This window comes from Eumetopias jubatus, unplaced genomic scaffold (assembly GCF_037043125.1).
Source record: "Eumetopias jubatus isolate StellerSeaLion01/CBP00866 unplaced genomic scaffold, mEumJub1_p1.0 scaffold_10, whole genome shotgun sequence".
NCBI lineage: Eukaryota > Metazoa > Chordata > Mammalia > Carnivora > Otariidae > Eumetopias > Eumetopias jubatus.
The window spans coordinates 15,765,714-15,788,075 of NW_028274816.1; positions in this window are offsets into that span (position 1 = coordinate 15,765,714).

Below are 22,362 nucleotides of genomic sequence, written 5' to 3' on the forward strand. Positions count from 1 at the left end.
TCTGTAAAAAGAGAGATGAAACTATGGAACTTGCCTTATAGAGTTGTTAACCTAATTACTTACCAGAGGCATGTAGGAAGTGCTCAGTATGTTGTTAACATGCTAATTGTTATTTTTAATAGCCTCCACAAATTTTCTTGATGGTCAAAAGCAAACATAAAGCAAATAACTTTTGAACGTGTGACACCTCTTCTCATCTTAGAATGTTCTGTTTGTTCTGTAGAACCATCTTGATCAGGGAGTACCGTGGATATTGGGGAAAAAGACAAAAATTAAATCCCACATTTATTCCCTGTACGCTCTGTTCAGAGCCTTCTGTACAGCCTACAATGAGAGCATTTTACACACTGTGTTGCAATTTCTTGTCTCTACTGTTCCTGTTTGACTCTCAGCCCCTTCAGAGTTGAGACTGTATCTTTTTCTCTAGTCCCAGCCAGAGACACATATTAGACCCACCAAAAATATTGGATAAATATGATATTACTACAATTATCAAATCTAGGATAATCAGAAAAGGAAAGTAAGACAGTCACCTTCTTTGATTTTTATTCTTTTCTTCTCTTTCTGCAACCTGACATCCCTTTAGTTTAGTTTGTAGTCAGGTGACTCTGGCTGACAATCTGACTTTTGACCCCATCCAACCTGTTAAGAGTAAAACAGTGATTTACACATATCAGAATCAGTCTTATCATCTGAAATCTTAGTTGTTGAACAAAAATAATCCAAAATATTTTTCTGTTGTTGATATTTGTGGTGACAAAAAAAGTTAAATTGCAGGAGTTTTAGCTTTTATTCTAGGGGTCATTCAGTTGTTCAGAAGGGACATTGTAGGTTATGTTATAGAATGATTCAGGGAACAAATGGGAGATTAGAGCATATAAGTCAGATATATTAGATGGACTGTAAGCAATTCTGAAAATTTTAGCCCATAATATGAAATCATGATCAATTTAAGTGGCTCCAATTAAGCTTTTTTTCTAAACCCTTTGAGAGGGATGATTATTAATGAAGATAGAGACCTTGATGAGCTGAATCATTGCCATTATAGTAAAACATGTTTTATAAAAATCCCCATTAAAAAAAATCCTTGATTTGATGGCCCTCTAGCTATCACCCCAATTTTCTTTGACCCTTTCTGGGCAAATGTTAAAAAAAAAAAAAGCCAAGCCTAAACCTACAGTTTTTCCATTCTTCATTCCCCATTATTTACTCAATACACTCCTATTAGTCTTTTGGCCTCCACTATGTCACTGACTGGATCACCAGATTTTCATCTCCATAAGTCCAGTGTTAATTATGAGCTGCATCTCATTGCAATAAAATAGCATTAGTTAATTACCTCTTCTTTATGAAGCACTTTGGTATTTGGCTTCTGAAGACCCTCAGTGCCATAACTTTCTTCCTACCTCTCTGGCTGTTCCTTCTCAATTTCTTTTGCTGGTTCTTTCTATCTGACTTTTGATGTGTAAGTGGTGGAATGAACTGAGGATCAATCTTTGTCTCTCTTCTCTAAGTAAATTTTCTGTTCCCACCTTGAGCCTCTCATATCACCTGCAGACTACTTCTCCAGGGAACTACTCTGCATCTCTTACTTACATGTTACACTCCTCACACTTACACGTTGACCAGCAGAACTCCTGATTCCTTACTCCCCCAAAATGATCATCCTGCAGTGTTCTCATCTCAATAAATGTCACCGGTATTCACGTAGCTATTTATTTATTATTTTTTTAAAGATTTTATTTATTTTTTTGACAGAGAGAGACACAGCGAGAGAGAGGGAACACAAGCAGGGGGAGTGGGAGAGGGAGAAGCAGACTTCCGCGGAGCAGGGAGCCCGATGCGGGGCTCGATCCCAGGACCCTGGGATCAAGACCCGAGCTGAAGGCAGACACTTAACGACTGAGCCACCCAGGCGCCCCTCACGTAGCTATTTAGACCAAACCTTGTATTGGCCTAATTTCCACTTTCCCTCACTACTTATAGTCAGTGCATCAGCATTTTATTGCTTTTAATTTCAAAACATATCTTAGTCCAACCTCTTCACAACAGATGTACAACTATCAAGTCCCCTTTCTCTGTCTTATAGACAATCATGGCTTCTTGTGACTGTTCTCCTGCCATGCATGTTTCCCTTTTTTCTGTTTTTATTTTGTTCCTATACAACAGAGTGATCTCTTTTTAGTCATAAATAAGATCGAGTCACTCCAGAGTACTTCCATAACGCTCCTCACGCATCCCTCCTCACTGTCCCTACAGGGACCTCTGTGGCCTGTGTTCTGCCTGTTTCTGGATTTATCACTTACTACAGTCCTTCTTATTCATGCCTCTTCAGGATTCTTGCTACTCAGAAATAGGACGGGCTTGCCTAGCATAACTTTGCTCTGGTCTTGATTTACATGGCTCTCTTTCTTCATTTGTCATACTCACCTGCCACCCCTGGGCGAGACCGTCCCTGGCAAACCTGCACAGAGGAGTCTGCTCTTCCCTTTCCACACCACTACGCTGCATTTTCTTCCACAGCCTTCGACAGTAGCAGTCATCCCTACCTGGTGCTTCTGGATTTGTGTTGTACCAACTAGAATCTAAACACCGTAAGAAAGGCTGTTTAATATCTTTTTTCTTGTTCACTGCTATATCATCAGCCCCTCAAAAAATGCAAGGGTTTAACAAATATTTGCTATGTCAATTTGATTCATTTTGGACTGAGCACTTGTTAATGTAAAAGCCAATAATTATATTAAATTCAGACAGAGATGCTGAAAACCCTCTATATCTATTTTAAAGTAAAAAATAATACCATAATAGTTCTGTTATTCTAGACATATAGTCTCTTATTTGCTTTTCAAAATGTTGAAGAAATTTTAGCAGATCAGGGACATGCTCTATTCCTCTTCACACACTGGAGAAACGCCTGCTACCCATACCTTCTCTCTGTGGGGTGGTTTTATAGACCGTGCTCTCATCCTGACAGAAAGAGAGCAACTTCCAGGCTGAGTTATCTGAGTGATGAGACTAGGTGGTTTCAATGTCTTTCGGAAAATAATTCTCAAATATTTTAGAAAACTTTCCAGTAAACACATAAAGATGAGGGTTTTGTGACTGGTCCTCAGGTATATAAGATACTCAGTTGAGCAGAATATCAAAATCATCTTTTTACATATTCCAGTTACTTGCAACATCATCATGTATACTTACACATGCTTGCATGTTTACGTGCTTAGTAATATCTATTTAAACTACTGCATTTGGGAATTGGTCATCCCTGATAAATGAGAACTCTACCCCTATAAATATATCTGTGAATTTTAAAAGAAGAAATAGGTAGATAGATAGATAGAAATACAGATCTATCTCTGAGTTAAAAAATTCTTTGCAACCTCACTGCTTTATTGTATTAACTTAACAGCAAAATAGTCTCTAGATTTAAAGCTCAAATTCTAACTGCCATCCAGTTATAAACATTGCTATTACTTAAGCCAGCGAAATGTTTGATATTAGATATTAACGTGGTATAAAATAAGGTACTTTAAGTGATGAAAAAGCCCATCTTTGAAAAGGAAATGTTGTGTGGATTAATGAAATTATGTGAGAGGCACTTTAGTCTCCTCAGAAGGATATTAAAAGGAAAATACATATTATTAACTGATTTAGAAACAGCTAAAATGGAACTTCTTAAATAGTAATTGCTGTTTTAAAATGCTTAAAGGACTTCAGGCATATAAAATAAGAGTAGATGAATCTTAGTGTGGACACCTCTCCCTTGTATACAGTTAGTGGCAAGAAGTTCCCTTCCCTGTTTCCAGTGACAGTCGTTGTAGACATCACTTTCAGAAACCATATGACCCAAACTGCTCAGCAGTCCATTGCTTTGCAAGCTTGCATATGCCTATCAGTGCAGAGTATGTGGTGGTATACCTGGAGGGATGGGCAGCTCTATAGTAACCATGGATGCAATTTCCTAGAGCATCAATTTTATTAGCAGGTTTGAGAGAAAACTAATGTTTTTTGGTATTTAAACTAACATGGCTATATTATGGGTAGAATATAAAATTTACATGAATTTTTCAAATAAATCCAAAGACGTAAGATAAGTTTCACTTTTCTAGTTGGGAACCTCTGGAGTTCTCATTCACTCCCCTTTACTATTAGAATAATTCCGTGGGAAAGCTGGTGAAACAGTGCATCACCAACTCTTTGATAGTCCACATTAAATAAAAATGAATTTCTGTCAAGATGGCAGCTATGCATATTCTATAGAAACTTGCTTTTTCCTCTTTCCTCGGGGCCAGCTACAACCCAGATGTTGGCTAGGAGAGCTTGGTGTTCAGGTATCTCATTCCTTTTCCCCTTGCCTCTTCGCTCCCTCACTTAGTCCTTTCCCACTTCTCCATGCTCTCCCTTCCTCCCTCTGTCCCCACCCTTCTCCCGTTTTCTCACTTTTGTTTTCTTCTTTCCTGACTTCAAGTAATTCTTGGATGTCTCCTATCTCAGGCACTGTGTTAAGCACCGTGGATATAAAAATGGAAAAAGTGAGTGTTACAACATTGAACTTTGCCTTAAGCTCCAGGATAAAATTATCTGTATTTATTTATTCATAGCGATACTACTAGTGTGTTATATAATGCATAACATATATTAGAGGCTTAATAAATATTTATGAATAAACAAATCAAAGAATACATAAATATAATAAAGTAGGAGCATAAAGAAGTTATTTTATGCGTGAGTTTCATTTGATCCTGTCATTTGAGACTTGAACTCATTGATAAATGAGGGAAGAAGAATGGCTCAAGTGGGGACTAAAAGGACATGCTGCTGTTTCCCAGAAAGCACATAGAGTGTTGAATCTTTGTCTGGGTCTTGACTGAAATCTGCCAAGCGTAAAAGAAAGAAGGACCATCCCATGCAGGGGGAAGAGCACATCCCAAGACAATCAGGCAGGAAATGGCGCCGTGTGTTCAACAAAATGATTCAGCTTTATTTCGATGTGGCTGATCATGCAAAGGAGATGAGTGTTTGAGAGTAAAGATAAGATGATCGGTAGAAATAGTGGAGAATGTTTTGTACACCTGAAGCTTAACATAACATTATATGTTAATTATACTTCAGTTAAAAAACATGTTGGAAAACAGAACAAATGACCTTGTATATCATCTCAAACACTTTTGCATTCTTAAAAAAAATGGGAAGCTTGAGATATTAAATTAGAGATGAATAAAAGATGGCTCTATAAATTATTAAAGTTGAAGAATCCTTAAATGGAGAAATGTCTGCTCTCCTCAACAGGTTGCTTGGAGATTTTATTACTTTGTACCTATGCAGCCACATAGTTTCTTTATTCCTTTGTTCAGTGAATATTTACTAAGTCCCTATTGTTTACGCTACTTTGTACTATGGTAATTAATGAATTAAAGAAAAAAAACTATAGATGTGACTTTTTGTTTGGGGTTAACACTTCATCATTTTTGCCCTCTTGTTTTCTCCACTGACTTTTCAGATTTTCTTCCATTAAAATGCTCACTGCTCCCTGAAATTCTCTGCCTTGGCTTCATCCTGTGCTCTTACCCCTAAATAGTGGTTCTTTGAGGACTTTCACGCAGAGATCATGGTGAGCATTCTAAAGAGAAGGGAATGCACTGGTGAGGTGAATGTTTTCCATTCACCTTTCCAAAAACTTGCCTGAGGAGACATTTTGCCGTGTTGTCAAATTTATCATTTAATTTTAATCCACTGTTTGCCTATTTTTTGCACATACTGATAATAGCAAGTGTTGGTGCCAAATAGCATGCTGTTTAAAATTTTGTTTAGAACCTTACATGGCTCTCTCTGGATTACTTTAACTAAATCAATTTTTGTATTTTTTCTCACTTTTTAAATTTTCTGCATTTTTTTCTTTGTGTTTGGTAAATGGAGAATAAAGAAACATCCAAAAACATCCAACCCATAAACACAAGCCTCTTCACAGATGAGCTCCCAATAAGCTCTGTAAAGAATGTGCTAGAGATCTTTTTTCCTTCTCCCAATAAGCTCTGTAAGAATGTGCTAGAAATCTTTTTTTTTTCAAATCATGTGTTTAAGATTATTCTAAAATAAACACTCAATATGTCTATCTTCCTTCCTTTACTGCAAGGTCCTTCATATAGGTTCCATGTATTATTTTCCTCTCTATCCCTAGCATGTAACATGATGCTTGGCATATATAGGCTCTCAGTAAACATTGCTCATATGAACCACATACACTCAGAGAAGGAGAAGGAGGTTTGGATTTACCTGACACTTCCTTCTAATTCAACATTACAAATAAATTTGTTTGCCATTTTTATAGAACTTTTCTAACACCTTCATGGGGGAACAAGGGACAAAGAAGTGCTTTATTGGCCAGACAAAGGTCGTAGCTGATTTTTGAAGAAATCCTAAACTGAAACCTGAATGCACATATACTGCGTTTTAGGAAACAGTGACAAATTAAAATATTTCATTCTGTTAGACTAATAAATCATTTTTAAATAAAGTTTCAAGGAATGTCTCTTTTTAACTCTCAGATACTTTCAAATCCTTCAAAACATCCCAGCCATATTATATCTGCCCATGTGTTCCCGTAGATAGTTTGGGACATGAATTCTGGGAATGAATAACGAATAGAGTTACCCCAGCAGCTTCCATACATTTTTGCAATGAGGGAAATGTTGTCTATCTTTGCTCTCCAGTATTGTAGCTACTAACCCCATGTGGCTACTGAATACTTGAAATGTGGTTAAGTGTGAGAGAGGAACTAAATTTTAATTTATTTCATTTTAATTAATTAAAATTAAAATTTAGTCACATATGGCAAATGTCTACCATATTAGTGCAGGGAAGTTCCTTTTTTTTTTAAAGATTTTATTTATTTATTTGAGAGAGAGAATGAGAGAGAGCATGAGAGGGGGGAAGGTCAGAGGGAGAGGCAGACTCCCTGCTGAGCAGGGAGCCCGATGTGGGACTCAATCCCAGGACTCCAGGATCATGACCTGAGCCGAAGACAGTCGCTTAACCAACTGAGCCACCCAGGCGCCCTGCAGGGAAGTTTCTTGAATAAATGTAAAGTACATGATCCCATCAAGGCAGGTTATAATAATAATCCATTCATCATAATACCCTGTCATTGAAAGCAACATCATGAGGATGGCAATGAGAAAACATCCTTTTTTGTTTTTGTTTTTGCAAGCCCTAATGTACTAGGAAGAATTTTGAATAATGAATTAGAATAACTAAATTCTAGTTCCATGTATTTTTTATTTATTTATTTATTTATTTATTTATTTATTTATTTATTTATTTGATACAGACACAGCGAGAGAGGGAACACAAGCAGGGGGTGTGGGAGAGGGAGAAGCAGGCTTCCCGCTGAGCAGGGAGCCCGATGTGGGGATCCATCCCAGGACCCTGGGACCATGACCTGAGCTGAAGGCAGACGCTTAACTGACTGAGCCACCCAGGCTCCCCATTTTATGACTTTTAAACATAATAACTACTTTAACAGGGCTCTGGAGTCTGCTTCTCCCTCTCTCTCTCCTTTTGCCCCTCCCCTCTGCTGGTGTTGTCTCTCTGTCTCTCTCAAATAAATAAATAAATAATATTTTTAAAGAATAACTATTTTAACACAACCCAGTGAGTTAGTAAGCATGATCATCTCTGTCTTACATGGGAGGGTACTGGGTCACAAGATGTTATGTAAACCTAGTATTAAGTGAGGTTAAGTCTCCTTCATTTTAGATAATCTGTGTACAATTAAGAAGAAAAAGATTTTCATTAAAAGCAAAATGACCAAACATCTATTTCCAAGCTTAAAGTTCAAAGTTTCACTTACCGAATTACTCAGTGATCAAGTACAACTTTTTTTTAAAAAAACATTAAGTGCTGAGTGATCGTTGGATGAAAAATAAATTGTTTTCTCAGGAAACATACCTGGCTTCGATACTGGGCATAAGATGTGACTCCAGCTTTTGATGAGCTTCCAGAAACCTCTTTGTCACTTTCCACCAATGCCCAAAATTCAATATATCCAGTTAGTCCAACTGAAACCCCCTTCCTCAAATTGAGACTTTTCCCCCCATTATTAATATTGAAGAGAAAGCCAAGATCCTCAAACCTTGTACCTCAAAATTCACTATTACTTAAGGATCTCTTACCTATTTACTACCACCTACCTACAGCTGCTTCTACAATACTAGCCTCAGTTAGTAGACACCCTTTCCTTACTCCCCCAGCACTGAGACCAGTTGGTGTTGTAATAGGACCTTATACACTTGCAGGTGTCAGCAAACATTTTCTATGAAGGGCTAGTTTGTTTTTGGCTTCATATTATGGTATATGTCTCAAGTATGCATCTTTGCCTTTGTAGTGAATGTAGCCATGGGCAGTACATAATTGAATGGCCATGACTGTATTACAATAAAACTTTGTTTACAAAAACTGGCTGCCTGCAGGTTTGACCTGTGGGTTGTGATTGCCTGACCCCTGAATACAAGTGTAGCATACAGAGAGCTCACCCTCACCTACGACAAAAGTAATTGAATTTGGGTTCTGTATCTATCTCTGGTCTATTTGTTGGCTAGTCATCTGAGGTGTCTGAAAGTTCACTCATGCATGACCTGGAGGTTAATGAGGTGGAGACACTCCTGTTTATGGGAAATCCAGAAGAGTAGACACATTTCAGGAGCAGGACTTAGGATGAGGACAGTCACCTCCTCACGGACTGTTCGGTTGGTTCCTTCTTTAAAAACTTGTAAGGACTGTGTAATTTTATTGAAGTAATTCATGGTTTCTTTTCATACAGTTTAGTTTATTGGCCTTTAGGCACTAGTTGCAATTTCTAAGAAACAGGTAGATCTAAGAGGCTAGGAAAAATGAAGATTCAGTTCATTATACTTGCAAGAAAAAAAAAGGAAGAAAAGAATCATGGAAAGATGCTGATACCTGATGGCAGATAATGATATGTTACTATATTCTGGATCAGTTAATTTCTCTGAATCTTCTTTCAACTATTTATGTTCTCAGGCTCTAGGGAAAATAGAGGTATAGATACGCTACCTACTGGGTTAAATAGTACTTACTTTCATTTCTTATAATCTGACCTTTATCAAGATTGACAAAGGGGTGTTCACTTTGCTTCAACAAGTCTCACAATGCCAAATCTGTATTCACTCGCTTGAGTCCTCTTGTGATCTGCTAGGCTATAATCATCCACCCTCTGAGCCATCATCATTCTGGTTAAAGATCAAATCCTCTTGTGACTAATCCCAGATTTCAGGGACTCTCAAGAAATTTTTCATCTAATTTGAGAATGAAGAGAAAAATTGTTCTGGAATGAAAAGACACAACCACTTAGAATACTATAGAATCCCCCTTCCTTTAGGGTCTTTTGCAACAGAACACGGCTAAAATGGGGTCTTTGTCTGGTTTGGGGATCAAGGGAATGGTGGCATCATAAAATGAGTTTGGAAGTTTTCCTTCCATTTCTGTTTTTGGAAGAGTTTCAGAAGAATAGGCATTAATGGGCGCCTGGGTGGCTCAGTTGGTTAAGCAACTGCCTTCAGCTCAGGTCATGATCCTGGAGTCCCGGGATCGAGTCCCACATTGGGCTCCCTGCTCAGCGGGGAGTCTGCTTCTCCTTCTGACCCTCCCCCGCATGCTCTCTCTCTCTAAATAAATAAATAAATAAAGTCTTTAAAGAAAATAGTAATTCTTCTTTAAATGTTTGGTAGAATTCCCCTGGGAAGTCATCTGGCCCTGGGCTTTTGTTTGTTGGGAGATTTTTGATGACTGCTTCAGTTTCCTTAGTGATTATAGGTCTGTTCAGGTTTTCTGTTTCTTCCTGGTTCAGTTTTGGTAGTTGATACATCTCTAGCAATGTATCCATTTCTTCCAGATTATCTAATTCGCTGTCATAGAGTTGCTCATAATATGTTCTTATAATTGTATTTCATTGGTGTTGGTTGTGATCTCTCCTCTTTCATTCATGATTTTGTGGATTTGGGTCATTTCTCTTTTCTTTTTGATAAGTCTGGCCAGGGGTTTATCAATCTTGTTAATTCTTTCAAAGAACAAGCTCCTAGTTTCGTTGATCTGTTCTACTGTTCTTTTGGTTTCTATGTCATTGATTTCTGCTCTGATCTTTATTATTTCTCTTCTCCTGCTGGGTTTAGGCTTTATTTGCTGTTTCTTCTCCAGATCTTTTAGGTGTAGGGTTAGGTTGTGTATTTGAGACCTTTCTTGTTTCTTGAGAAAGGCTTGTATTGCTATATACTTTCCTCTTAGGACTGCCTTTACTGTATCCCAAAGATTTTGAACAGTTGTGTTTTCATTTTCATTTGTTTCCATGAATTTTTTTAATTCTTCTTTAATTTCCTGGTTGACCCATTCATTCTTTTGTAGGATGCTCTTTAGCCTCCATGTATTTGAGTTCTTTCCGACTTTCCTCTTGTGATTGAGTTCTAGTTTCAAAGCATTGTGGTCTGAAAATATGCAGGGAATAAACCCAATCTTTTGGTACCGGTTGAGACCTGATTGGTGACCTAGGATGTGATCTATTCTGGAGAATGTTCCATGGACACTAGAGAAGAATGTGTATTCTGTTCCTTTGGGATGGAATGTTCTGAATATGTCTGTGAAGTCCATTTGGTCCAGTGTGTCATTTAAAGTCTTTATTTCCTTGTGGATCTTTTGCTTAGATGATCTGTCCATTTCAGTCAGGGGGCTGTTAAAGTCCCCCACTATTATTGTATTGTTGTCAATGTTTTTCTTGGCTTTTGTTATTAATTTCCTTATATAATTGGCTGCTCCCATGTTCGGGGCATAGATGTTTACAATTGTTAGATCTTCTTGTTGGATAGACCCTTTAAAGAGGATATAGTGTCCTTCCTCATCTCTTATTACAGTCTTTGGTTTAAAATCAAATTTGTCTGATATAAGGATTACCACCCCAGCTTTCTTTTGGTGTCCATTAGCATGGTAATGGTAAATGCATTTTGGAATACTGGAATACCAATAAATGGTATTCCACCCCCTCACTTTCAATCTGGGGGTGTCTTTGGGTCTAAAATGAGTCTCTTGCAGACAGCATATCAATGGGTCTTGTTTTTTAATCCAGTCTGATAGCCTGTGTCTTTTGACTGGGGCATTGAGTCCATTTACACTCAGAGTAACTATTGAAAGATATGAATTTAGTGCCATTGTATTGCCTGTAAGGTAACTGTTACTGTATATTGTCTGTGGTCCTTTCTGGTCTATGTTACTTTTAGGCTCTCTCTTTGCTTAGAGGACCCCTTTCAATATTTCTTGTAGGGCTGGTTTTGTGTTTGCAAATTCCTTTAGTTTTTGTTTGTCCTGGAAGCTTTTTATCTCTCCTTCTATTTTCAATGAGAGCCTAGCTGGATATAGTATTCTTGGATGCATATTTTTCTCATTTAGTGCTCTGAATATATCATGCCAGTTCTTTCTGGCCTGCCAGGTCTCTGTGGATAGGTCTGTTGCCAATCTAATGTTTCTACTATTGTAGGTTACACATCTCTTCTCCCGAGCTGCTTTCAAGGTTTTCTCTTTGTCTCTGAGACTCATAAGTTTTACTATTAGATGTCGGGGTGTTGACCTATTTTTACTGATTTTGAGAGGGGTTCTCTGTGCCTCCTGGATTTTGATGCCTGTTTCCTTCCCCAAATTAGGGACGTTCGCTGCTATAATTTGTTCCAATATACCTTCTGCCCCTCTCTCTCTTTCTTCTTCTTCTGGGATCCCAATTATTCTAATGTTGTTTCGTCTTGTGGTATCACTTATCTCTCGAATTCTGCCCTCGTGATCCAGTAGTTGTTTATCTCTCAAAAAAATGCACTTTTATAAGAGCCACACATCACAAATAAAAGGATTACAATCAGAACACAGAGCTGTTGCCTCCAAAGTCACACTTTCTTAAATAGTGCCCACTAGGCATGAGGTGGTTGGGAGAAAGAGAGCAAGGAAGGAAAGGAGGAAAGGAGAGACAGAGACCAATAAAATAGAAAGAACACACTCATCTGAGCATATATATCATGAAATATAGAATAGAAAAATAACAGTTGAATGAATAATTTGGGCAGTACTTGAAAGGATGCTGGGTATGTGTTACAGTAAAAGAAAGGAAAACATTCTTTGTAATGCCAGAAGAGAGGGCAGCCAACTGGAGTTTTGACTGAAAAAAAATAAAATAAAAACAGATAAACAAGGCAGAAATCTGAGAATTGAAATGGGCTGGGGCTGGGGTTTGAAATAAGGCACTGTTGTTTGATCTTGAGCCATTCTAGGAAGGCAATGAGGGCACCTCGTAAGAAAGACTGCACTATGGTCCATGGGATGAGAGAGGATTCAGCATTTGATAAAACAACTTCTGAAATTGCTTCTACTCATGTTATCATTCACTGCTGAGGACTTTGGTCTTATCTCTTCTAAAACATAAAAGAAGGCTAATTCATTTTAAAAGCAGTGCTCTATTTGTCCCTCTGCAGTCCACTCAGTGAGCTAATGTATTTAGAGAGCTTTTATCATGGAGCCAGCTTGATTTCTCCCTTCCTCATACTAAGTAAATTTCAGTGAATTAAATGACAAAAAGCCATCTGCTTTCTATAAATAAGCTATTCTAATACCTGGCAAATCTTAAAAGTCAAGCTCACAATGAATTTCTGTATGATCAATGATCCAACTTGTATAATTCATCTTCTGAGGAATACTGGTCTTGTTGTGGTCAACAGGAAGAATATGTGTCCATGTTTCTGACTTGGAGGTCAACGCTTTATAGGAAATTCAATTTTACTGCTATAATCATTGCACATGCTGTTCCAACTGTCAGGATTAAATATCCTCTTCGGCAGTGTTGGGACAGCACCTACCCATCCTTACAGTCATCTCAAATACATCTTCCTTATAATAGCTGCTCTAATTCATTAGTAGACAATTTATTATTTTTTCTGAAAACAACAATAGTAACTTATTGGTGATAATAAGTAGTATTATCATTTGATTATTAAGAAATGAATATGTGCTAGCCACTTACATGCATCACTTGTATTTATTTCTCATGGCAAGTCTTGGAGATAAATACAAATATCACCTTTATTATCTAGATGAGGAAAATAAGGCATAGAAGAGTTCAATAATTTCCTAAGACTATAGGGGCGCCTGGGTGGCTCAGTCGTTAAGCGTCTGCCCTTGGCTCAGGTCATGATCCCAGGGTCCTGGGATCGAGCCCCGCATCAGGCTCCCTGCTCAGCGGAAGGCCTGCTTCTCCCTCTGCCACTCCCCCTGCTTGTGTCCCCTCTCTCGCTGTGTCTCTCTCTGTCAAGTAAAGAAATAAAAAATCTTTAATTTCCTAAGACTGTACAGCTATGTAATGACGGAATGAAGTTTGGGAGCATAGTAACCTGCAATCCAAAGTATTTTTGTTAATCATTATGCAGTGAACATGCAAGTGTAGCACTTCCCTTGTTACTTATATTTACGTATATGTCTGTCTACTCCAAAAAAATAGGAATACCTTCAGGGGAAAAACCATATATATTACTCATTTTTGTTTTAGTACCCCTTAAGGTAATGATTGGCTCATGGTAGAAATTCAGTTAAAGTTTTCCGAGCCTCCTTCCCATATTAGTCTGAGAGACTAATCATAGGCACATTGTAATTTGTTAAGAGGATTCTATGAATTATCCTGTGCTAAGGTTTTTAGAGTTGTTCCTGACACACAGGAAGTTTGTGATAAATATGTTAATTACATGAAGGAGGTCTGGAACTAAGTCTCAATAAAAATGTTAAGATATTTCTGATGAGGGGCGCCTGGGTGGCCCAGTCATTAAGCATCTTCCTTTGGCTCAGGTCATGATCCCAGGGTCCTGGGCATAGAGCTCTCTGCTCCACAGGAAGCCTTCCTCTCCCTCTCCCACTTCCCCTGCTTGTGTTCCCTCTCTCACCGTGTCTCTCTCTGTCAAATAAATAAATAAAATCTTTAAAAAAAAAGTATTTCTGATGAGATGATGACTTCTGGATAATTAGGAGAAACGTTTAAGTGTGCTATCCCTCCTTAGAGTATTTGCCTGGAGATGGAGCAAGAATTGATAGAATCTTCTATTTAGACTAATTTATATGTTGGTTAGTGGTCCAGTAAAAGAAATGTCTAGAAAGAGCATTCCTAGGAAATTCGTGTTCTATTTGATAACATACATTTTAGATATCATAGGGCAAGATAACAGTAGTCTGGAGATTTGCTGCCTTGTCCTCAGAAATCATGTGTATCTATTCTTCTGTCCTCCATAGCCTTCAGCAAGTTTGTGATTGTGTCTTTGGCTGTCACCTGTCCCTTCCTTTCTCTTCAACAAATATTTTTTGAGTTTCTACTGTTTGCTAGGAAGTGTAATAATCATTAGATAACCCTGTAGTGGGAAACAGGAATAACCCAGTCCTTATGAAGATTACAATCAGCTGTTACCTTTCATGGACTCTTTCTTGTTTTTTTAAATGTGTTAGTTTCCTTTTGTCCTTAGTGAGGATGTAGTATGAGAACTAAACATTCTAGGTGAATTTGGTATAGTAACCATAAATCCAGAATTTTCTGGGAAATGCCTTTCCTTACTTCAACCATAGATTATATTAATCATAAGAATATTCTAGAAATTCCAATGCCTCTGTATCTTTTTATACCTGGAAACACAAGTTCTTAGTCTTTTGATTTGGGATTTGGAAAATGTGGTCTTTTTTGGGATGGGCAAATTGCAAGGTCTTTAAGATAAACGAACCCCAAAGAAGAATAAGTAAGGTAGTTAGACGTTCTCTGATCAAGACCTACTGCTAGTAGTCAAGAGCTGGGAACATTCAGGAGACCAAAATAATGTCTGATGAGAGATACAAGGAGAGTGTTTTTAGAGATAAAACACCAGGCAGGGAGCTCAAACCTTATATATGCTCAAGGAAGTCTCAGTGCAAAATTTGCCACTGACATATTGTTTCTGGTCTTTCATGTATAATGTATAATTCACTGCTATATGGCATAGTAAATTGTCAGATTAAGAATGTCAATCAAAAAAAAAAGGACCTGGGTTGATAGTAAGAGTAGAGGAGATCAATGAAACAGAAGCTGTAGTTTAAACACATGACGGGAGGCGGGGAAGCCTATTAATTTAAATTCCATTTTATTAGAAAAACATTCTGAATTAAAATCAACAGAAGTCTTCGAGCTGGCTCCTTATTCTCTACCACAGTCAGTGTGTATGTGTATATTCTATCTGTAGGATCTGGTCCAGGACTGATAAATACATGTGGAATGAATGGAAAACATGAAATGATTTTTAAGAAAAGACATCTTACTCAACTCACACATTTTGTTTTCCCTTCAAATTTTTAAGAGATCTTTAGGAACTTGGAACTCTATGACGTCATGGTGGGGAGTCAGAAAGGAAATTCAATTTGAGTTGAAAAAAATATTCTCAGTGGAACAATTTTAACAAAGGGATAAAAAGGGGCTCAGGAGATAGCATAATGAGAAATAGTAATAACCCTTCCAGCAATCGTGGCTCGATGGGTGAACATAATCTGAGATTAGAAGACCCACCAGGGAGCTGCAAAGTTACAGGACTGCTTGATGAAATAATTTAATACCTACTGGCTCCAATAAACAGTATGTACAAAAAATGCTTGGTGACTTCGCAGTCCTGCTAACCCAGAGCACAAGGGAATCTGCTTGAGGCAATGATGGGTCTCATATTTCCCAAAGGTTTTCCACAAGCCCCTCTTTATTCCTCTTACTGTTTGCTTCAGCTTTACTCTCTGCCCAGAGTGTTAAGCCATCCCTGATGCTGTTGTCTGAAATCTCAGGAATAAGATGTATTTGAGAAATAACACATGATAATACACAAAACTAAAAGTAAACCAGATTCTATTACAATTATTAAAATCTTGAATTTGCATGGAACTCCTTACATTCCACCTTTTTTTTTTCTTTTTATGTCTGTTGAGCCTCGTAAGAAGCCTAGGAGGTAGTTTTTGCAAGACAGTGTTGAAAATAACCGTAACAATACTGATAACTACTTATTTGTTGTGATAACAGTGTTATAACCAGTGTTGTCAGGTGTTTACTGAATGTCAGATTGCTACATGTATGTTCATTAACTATTTTAATCCCACAGGAGTCATACAAGGGTGAGGAATGGAGGCTTTTGGGGGAGGATAAGGGACATGCCAGCGTACAGTTATTTCATGCTAGAACCAGTATTTGAATCCAGGGTGTCTTTGGGCCGACGCTCTTAGATATTCACTATCTTGACTTGAGAACCGTGTGATGGTTAGTGTTCGCCCCTAACTCACCCGTCTGTCTAAGTCAGTCCCCCCTCCTCCTCTCCCAGGCTGGAATGCGAGAGTCACTTTTATGCAAGCTGAGTATTAAGAACTGGCAGAACCGGCAGCCATATCAACTCCCCGAATTCCTCTAGCCTAGAACAAGTCCTTTACCCATGGGGCCCAAGGCCCTAAACATCACCATTTCATTTCCACAGGTGTCCTTACAGGCAAACAGGGGCAAGACACATCATCCTCAACTTGATAAGCCAGATCTCTGCCGGAACTAGTCTTTGATTTATTTACATCATAGCCCAAGATAAGTCCAGATAAACTTCACACCTGTCTTTCCCATCATGGGAAAGCAACCAAGTACAGAGCAAGAATGTAATTCCATTTTCAGCTGTTGGATGCCTCCTTTGAAATACCAGCAATTGGGCCAATTAGCTCCAGTCGTTCGGATGGTATTAGAGTCGTATCTGGTAACCATCAGAGTGAAACCAGTAATTCATTTCACATAGGCACTGCAGTGCCATCAGATAGTAATGCCTTTTAGTTACTGCCAACTTGGGGCATTTTTGAAATAGTGACCTCAAGATTTAAGCTGCAAAATTCCATTATCTATCCTCAAGCCAGGCAGAGCTGAATTTTTGAAATATCCTATTAAGTTTTCTGCTCTGATAAAAATTCAGAGGCCCTTTTCGTATTAATATCCTCATGGCAAATGAAATTTGCTGAGTGGTAGATTTAATTTGCTTCTATTTATGTATTACCGTATTTTGGAAAAAAAAATAATTGCTCTCAGTATCACTTTTTCAGCATTACTAGAAAAACATCATAAAAACTGAAGTCCTTTCCCCCATTTATTTCATTGTTTAGACTCCACACAGTAAATAGCTTATTCTTCACCTTTCCATCACTTTGGCATTTTAATTAAAATATAATTACCATTCAAAGGGTATTAATGTGCAAGTTTCTGTAATTGTCTGTGTCAGGTCATTAGGTATATTTTTAAAAAGAAGCTAAAGTGGTCTAAAATATTCAGTAAAAATATACCTTCTACATATTTACTTAAGATAAATATATCCTAGCATACTTTATTATTTCCCCAACGCCACTTCCCCATTTTAATTATGTAATGAAATTGAGAAGGACTATAAAAGAGAGAGTTCCCTGTGGAATTTGTAATAATGAAATATAAATGTTTTCGTTGTGGTAGATTTATAGAAAATCTATAAGATCTTGAGATAAAAGAAAATTGATGGCTCATATTTCTATCAAAAATGAACAAGGAAAAATAAATGCCTTTTAATAATCGAAGAGAGACCGATGTTTCAAGCTCACATCCTTAGCTCCCCATGCCCGTCTCACACTCAACTTTTTTTCATGATTTGGAGCCTTGTATTTATGTTCTTACTTTGTTTCGGTGGATGGTTTTGGAACTTTGGAGGATTTTGTTTTCTGTTCCTGATTGAATTCGGTTAAGATGCTTCCAGTGGGGAAGGGATAATCTAATTGCTGCTGAAACACCCTACCTTGCCCTGATAGTAGCAGCTTCTCTCAACAAAAGTTTGTTTATTGCTCATTCTACAGTCCATCATGGATTGGCTTGGACTCAGCTTCAGGTCCTCCTGCTGTGGAAATGGGTCTGATGAAGCAGCTCCCTTTCAAATATTATGGGCTGCCTTAGTGGAGGCAGCCTGGCAGTGGCATATGTCCCTTCTTCCTACAATGCATCGGACAAAACTATTTACATGGCCCCGTCCACTCCTTAGCATGACCTCCTGCTATGTGCCTCAAAGCAGAGAGCTAGACATATTTGGTGAACATTACTAATGACTACCCCAAATAGTATTTGTCACATATTATTATACCAATGAAGCCATTATTAGCAGTATTGTGATTATATTGCTTTATATAAGACATGAGATCAGAACCTTTATTTATCCCATGACCAAGATTGTGTTAAATGTACCCTCAACCTGGCTAAAATTTAGAGAGGTTTCTTCCTGACTAGACACCTCTGACCTCCCTTTTTTAGAGTTTTGACTTTATAAATTATTTTTAATGTCTATTGTACATTCTTCCTCTTTCACATGGAGCATGTGAAAAGAGACACAAATGATATGAGGGATCAAAGCAAAGATACCAGCACATGGGAAGCTGCTCTGGTGGAAATAAACGTTCTTTGCCTGTTGGAAAAATAGCTGAAAACACTGGGCGCCTGAAAATGTGGGCAGCATGGCAAAGTCAGAGAAGTGGGCAGCGGGCAGATCATATTAGAAATGTGGGTTAGCATATGGGGCACGTGGGTGGCTCAGTTGGTTAAGCATCTGCCTTTGGCTCAGGTCATGATCCCAGAGTTCTGGGATTGAGCCCCACGCATGGCAGGCTTCCTGCTCAGCGGGGAGTCTGCTTCTCCCTCTCCCTTTGCCCCTCTCCCCACTCATGCTCACTTGCTCACTCTCTCTCTCTCAAGTAAATAAATAAAATCTTTTTTAAAAAAGAAATGTGCGTTAGCATAAATAAAATGGATTTTACTTTAACTGGAATATGGAAGCAATGGAAGGTTTTGAGGAGGATGGTGATGTGACTGAATTTAATGAAATAATGATTACTCTGGTCATTAAGTAAAGGAGAAACCATAGTCAGTGTCAAGAGCTGAATGAGATAGGGACATGAGTTGGGAGGCTGTGTCATTGGACCAAGTAGGAGATGATGGTGGCTTGAATGGGGCACAGAGCCAGGGGGAAGTGGTCATATTTGAAACACATTTCAAAGATATAACTCACGGAATTTTCCAAAGGGACTAGTTATAGTTTGAGATTAAAAGAGAAGAATCAAGATTAAATTCATCCTGCCTGAATTATGGTCCTGTTTACAAAGATGCTAATAACTCAGGGATGAGCAATATGAAGTGATAAAAAGTCTGGGTTTGGATATATTAATTTGGGGTGATATATTAACTTTAAGATAACTATTAAGTACCCATGATGAGATTTCAAATGGGAAGTTGAATATTTAATTTAAAGCTCAAGGGAGTCACTGGGATAATAATGTTATTTAAGACCATGAGGTTAAATGAGGCAATTTAAGAGGTTAATATAAAGGGAAAAGAAAATAAGTTTGTTCTTGGCCCTATTTTCTACTGTGTTTCAAAGTGCTTTCTAAATACTTTGAAGTAATGATTAAATGAGATAATAAATGTGTACTTATTCAATCATTACAAAACACTAGAGGATAAATAATGTTGTTATCCATATTATACAGAGAAAAAAAAATTACAACTCAGAGAAATTAAGTAAATTGAATAAGGTTGCACAACTATTAGAGGTTGGGATGCAAAACCAGATCTGTATTGCTCAAAGCCTGCTTTATACGGTGCTATCCAAAGAATCTTAAACGACCAGTTCCAGCATCACCGTTCTGAGAACCAAGGCTTACATGGATGGCAGTAGAGGGTCTGTCTTCACTAGATAGAGCCCAGTAGATAGATCCAAGATGATGCCTTGGTGTTCTGTCATTTTTCTGCATTCCTCAGATCCCAAGACCTATTTCAGTATCTCTTATTAGAGCTATCTTCTCAGTTTGCAGAAATTGACTCTTTTCTCTTATTCCTTTGATTACAATTTCCATAAAATCCCTATTGTAAGCCAAATATCTAGCACAATCTCTGCCTAGAATCATTACTTGCTGAGTGGATGCATGAATGTTTATTATGCAACTTTCTCTTGTTTTAGTAAGTTAGAAACCCTTGCTTCCCTATTTTTCCCCCTATTTTAAGATCTTTGAGAAAACTAGCCTTGACTGCTCTTGGTAGGCCAGCTCACCATCTGCAATTCTACTTTCATTGAGCACATTTGTCTCAAACAGTGGAAGGAAACTATAATTCTCTCTCTAGCACTTGATCTAAAAAAGAAAAGATAACTGAATCACCTTGCTGGCTTGTTAAAATGCACATTCCCAGATTCTACCCCCAAAGATTTAGAATTAGGAAGTCTTTGAGGAGCACTCGAGGCAATCATTAAGCACTTCCAGATTGAAAACCTATACCCTATCCTAGAGGATTTGCTTTACAGTGCCTGATAATCCTTCTTTTGTATTGATTGGGAAAGCTTTGCCCTTAGCCACTTCTCTAAAGCATAAACTTGGAGTTGGTAGTGACAGACCTCCAATTCAGCTGCTGTTCTTACTAGGGGTACAACCTTGTATGAATTTCTTACCCTTCCTAGGCTTATTGCCATACATTGAAATGAATTACCTCTTATTCTCTCAACACTTAAAGATAGTTATTATTTTGTCTGTTATAAAGACCAAGGAATATGCTTAACATGCAGGGCATTCAATAAATGCTAGAAATCATCATAGATTTTATTTATTATTAGTAATAATAGCTTACATGGGGTTTAAGGGCCTGACCAGTTAAGCAAGGATGTGTTGTTTGTAGAGATGCCCAGAACAATCCATTTTGCGAACAAGTCTCTCCTTAGGGTCATTAGAACTGACCCCCTATAGGCAGTAAGTTCTAAGCAGGATGATACAATGTTGCTAAGGTATAAATGGAATAAAGATGCAAATAGTATATTAAAGTGTAAGGAGAGCTTGGCTTTTAGTGATATCTAAAGAGTTGCTTGGCTTCTTGTGAATGGGGCAGACATGTTCATTAAGCCCTGTACTGTTTCTATAACAACCATATCCAGGTAGACTGTAAAATAGTGGTTATTCAGGTTTTCTCTCTAGTACAACCGAAGTAGCTGGAAATAGGCTAGAGATCAAATAATGACAATTATATCTTTTAGAATTTTATGTGATGTTGGGACATCTGTGCAAAGTAGCAAAGTAGGCTCAGTGACCATAGTGAGAAAACTTCTGAAACATCTCTCTCTCTCCCCGCTGCACCCTTCACAGAGTGGTGGACCCCCCTATTCTTATTTCTACCTGGGATATCCCCAGGGCCTCCTTCACCCTGGGTTCTGGAAGTGGTGGGAGGAAGCACTCAAATGCGCTTTTGGTTTACTTGTAACTAAGTCTTCTTGATTTAAAAGTGAATTTGCTGGGAGAACAAGAATCTGTAGGAAGTTCTGTCTTTGGAACTTGGAATTAAGACTTTAATAAGAAAAAAAAGTGTTCACCTACAGTATTCTGAGACAACTTAGAAAAGTTTAAAATTATTTTCACAAATGGAAGTAAACATGGTAGCCAGAAGTTAGGCCAAATACTAGATCCAAGGAAAAGGATTAAATGGTAAGATGAGAATAAGAATAAGGGACAAGATATGTTAAGGCATTGTAGGTTAGTAGAAGTTGTCTAAGACTGAGGGTAGTGAAGCTTGTAACCTTCTGTAAGAAGCTTACAGAGACCTGCCACATGTGGTGAGAGATAAAAATAATATCTAATCATTTGGGGGCATCAATTATCTACTAGGCACTCTTTTAAGTATTTTATATATAATATCTCATTTATCTACTTATTTTTTTTAAAGATTTTATTTATTTGAGAGAGAGAGAAAGCAAGAGACAGAGCACGAGTGGGTGGGGGGCAGAGGAAGTAGGAGAGGCAGACTCTCCACTGAGCAGGGAGCCCGATGTAGGGCTCCAACCCAGGACTCCGGGATCCTGACCTGAGCCAAAGGCAGACGCTTACCCAACTGAGCCACCCAGGCGCCCCGTAATAGCTCATTTAATATCAACAGTATCTATTTGAGATATTTGGGAAGCATAGGTGCAGGGAAGCAAAGTCAACTGTTTGTAGTTCCAGGAATGTCTTTAGAGCAGTGCTGTTCAATAGAATTATCTGTGGTGATGGAAATGTTTGTAATCTCTTCCGTCCAGTATGGTGGCCACAGTCTCCTGTAGCTGTTCAGCATGTGGACGCTGGTACTGGACCTGAGGGAGCAGTCACATGTGGCTAATGGTTTCTGTATTGGATAGCACAGCTCTAGAGCCTCAGTACCTAAGCACAGTGAACAACTTTTGGCAGAGTGGCCTATGGTACCAGGTAGTATAGTCTCCACATTTTAATGATACCTAAAGC